The 3411-nt window shown below is 40.1% G+C and overlaps 1 pseudogene; it reads right to left on the bottom strand.

Moving 5' to 3' along the window:
* Window positions 1-2430: 2430 nt before the first annotated feature.
* Window positions 2431-2983, bottom strand: LOC116088977 (annotated as a pseudogene).
* Window positions 2984-3411: the final 428 nt, after the last annotated feature.

Genomic DNA, 3411 nt, shown 5'->3' with positions numbered 1-3411 from the left:
GGGAGGGAGGGAGGGAGAGAGAGAGAGAGAGAGGGAGAGAGAGAGAAATCAAAATAAATTTAAAGAATTAAGCTTAATTGGCATTACCTAATTCTTCCACTGCTCCAACAAGAAATTCCTTGGGCTTCTTTACTCCTTGAAATGGTGTTTTCATAGATGCCTCTTAGCATACTGATACTTATTCAACAGTCTGTTAAAAGTCCATCATTCTAGGACAGCGGCCCTATTACTATCCTGCCTACAGCCTGTGAGTCCTATCACTTTCCAAATTTCAGTCATCAACCACTGACCCATTAAACAACACCACAAACACACACAAACACACACACACTACAAAGTACCTCTGCCTCAACCTTCTGGGCTTTTTTAATTCTAAGAATTATGTTCTGCAAAAAAAAAAAAAAAATTACACACTTGAAAGTAAATCTAACTTTCACTGGATTGAGTTTATTTTTCCTCCTTGTGTTTCCAAGCGTAGATATGGGCCAATATAATGAATTCCCTTTTTTAGCATACTGGGCAACTTCTCAATGTAGGAGGACATCCTGGATGGTAAGGCAAAGTAAGAGCCAAGAGTGTGTCCTGCTCCTTCATTTTTCTACCCCTGTGCCTTCCTCATGGTACTATCCATTACTCTGATACTGTCAACTGTTTGTTGCAAATACATTTCTAATAATTTCTAGTCATATGCTCAAGAGCCTGATGCTAATACTTAGTAACCAATAGAGAAACCAAGTATATTGTCTTCAGATGTGACCAGAATAACTATACTTTCAACTTATAAAACCATTCAAGTATATATAATAGAAATTATAAAATGTGCAAAACAAATTCTTTAATGGCAATTGTCCACAGGAAAGTATTTTATTATTTTAATCTGGGTAATGATGTTATTTGTGTCCTCAAAGCTCACAGACTAAAACTTAATCCACAATTCAACAGTGTTGGGAGGTGAGTAGAGCCCAGTGGAAGGTTTTTAGGTCTGGGGGCTTAATGGATTGATTTTGATTATATAAAAAGACTTAAGAAATAGGAGAAAGGGTTTGGTTGGTAGAGATATTTATATATACACATAAGGACCTGAATTCTGTTCCCTGGTACCCATGGGGGAAAAAAAACAAGCATGGTAGTATGCACAGAGCTTGGGAATTTGAAGGATCACTGAAGATAATTGGTTATTTAGCATAGCTGAATTTATAAGCTCTGAATTCAATGAGAAACCTTGTCTCAAAAACTAAGTTATAGAGAACTGAGAAAGACATCCAATGTTAACCTCTAGCCTTTTTTCGGAAGGCAGGGGGGTTCAAGACAGGGTTTCTCTGAGTAGCCCTGGCTGTCCTGGAACTCACTCTGTAGACCAGAATGGCCTCAAACTCAGAAATCTGCCTGTCTCTGCCTCCCAAGTGCTGGGATTAAAGGCATGTGCCACCTCTAGCCTTCATCTTCATGAACATACGCACATGTGCTCACATGCACACACACCCACAGAGACACATGCACACATTCACACACAGATACACACACATGCAAATGAACTCACATGCACACATACATACATGTACACACACATACATGCATGCACACACACACAAAGGACGTGAAGCCTACACACACTCTCTTGTTCTCTGCCTTCTACCCTTTTATGCTGTATCAAGAGAGCCCTCATCGAACCCTACTCTTTATAAGCCTAATCTTTGAGGTGATGCAATATTCTGAAAATATCCTTTACATAAGAAACTGAAACTTTTGCTGGACCTCACAGCCAGTGGTAATAATACATCTTGAAGTCACTTAAGGCTTAAGACTGCTGGCCTACTCTGTACCTAAACTGTTTGCTTAAACCTGAGTTTAATGTAACAATCAAACTTACATGCCTTGGATTTCCCATGCAATCAACTTTTAAACCTAAGCTAACACACAGCTGTGATTTTAAGTTATGTGTTCTTCCATGCCCTTGAGAGAGATAATGCATATAAATCATTTGCTGAAAGTAGCAAAGACAGAAAGTGAAAGCCACTTCCTAAAATCTACCATAAAGGTTGAAGCGTGGGTACCAGCTGATAAACAATGATGTTTGCTATCTGGGTCAGCTGAGATCAATTGGAGTCAGTGACTTAATCCCTTGTAAATCTCCATTATAAATTTCTGTACATTATCCTATTCCCACCACCACCACCCTGTGATGTTATCTATGCCGTCCAATAAATACAGAGAGAAGCCTTTTGTTAGGGACAGACACATACAGCTCAGACAACAGGAAGACACTGAAATGCAACCCACACAGACACCCACAGGGACAGACACAGACATGGGGACAAGCAGATTCAGACAACCACCTTTGGGCAGGCACATATTCAGCCTCACACAACAGACAGAAAGGAGAACACATGGGAAGCATAAAGTAGAAAGTTCCATCTGGATTCCAAGGGGACTTGCTCTTAGTTCTTTCTTTTGTTTTGTTTTGCATTATTTGCTTGTTGGGTTTGTTTTTTTCAATTCCTCCTTTTGATGAACTCATACACAACTATGTTTCTGGTTTGTTGAAGGAGTAAGTCAGACAGCACTTGCCACAGTAACACCTGTGGCTACCCATGAAAACTCCAGCACCACAGTCATCAGAAGGACACTCTCGATGAGGTTGGCTGATTCTGCCATTTTCTTCCACCTTATAGTATTTCAGCACAGCCAACTTAACCTTCTTCTTATGATTACTCTTCTTGGGAATGGTGTATGACCTCTTCCTCTTCTTTTTAGCACCACCATGAAATCTCAACACAACATGAAGGGTGGACTCCATTTAAAAGTTGTAGTCAGACAAAGTATGGCCATCTTCCATCTGCTTACCAGCAACGACAACCTCTGCTGATCAGGGGGAATTTCTTCCTTATCCTGGATCTTGGCCTTTGCATTTTCTTATAGTGTCCGAGGTTTCAACCTCGAGCATGATGGTCTTCCCCACAAGAGTCTTCACAAAAATCAGCATTGTGGCACCTGCATTTGAAGAGAGATGGATTAGACACAAGGACAGTGAGGAGAGTGGCTCATAAGGCCACTATCCAGAGCCAGTCCACAAGGCACATACTCCTTGTTTCTCTTTTCATGTGACACTGATGCATTGTTGGTCACTAGGGGATAATCTTTAATGTAAATAATACATGTACATCTTGAGCTTGCAGTTTCCAGGACTGAGAGAAATAAACTGCCTTCTTAAAAAAAAAAAATTTTATTGATTCTTTGTAAATTTCACATCATGTATTCCAATCCCACTCACCTCCCCCTTAAAAGAAAACAAAAAAATAAAAAACAAAACAAAATAGAACAAAATCTTGAGATCGAAGCTGAAGTGTGTCACGCTGTGTCACATAGTACACCCCTTTGTGCAGTGCAGTGTCATGGGTAAGGGGGAGAGAC

Source organism: Mastomys coucha, unplaced genomic scaffold, assembly GCF_008632895.1.
Source record: "Mastomys coucha isolate ucsf_1 unplaced genomic scaffold, UCSF_Mcou_1 pScaffold14, whole genome shotgun sequence".
Lineage (NCBI taxonomy): Eukaryota > Metazoa > Chordata > Mammalia > Rodentia > Muridae > Mastomys > Mastomys coucha.
This window is presented reverse-complemented; position numbering and strand designations above follow the sequence as displayed.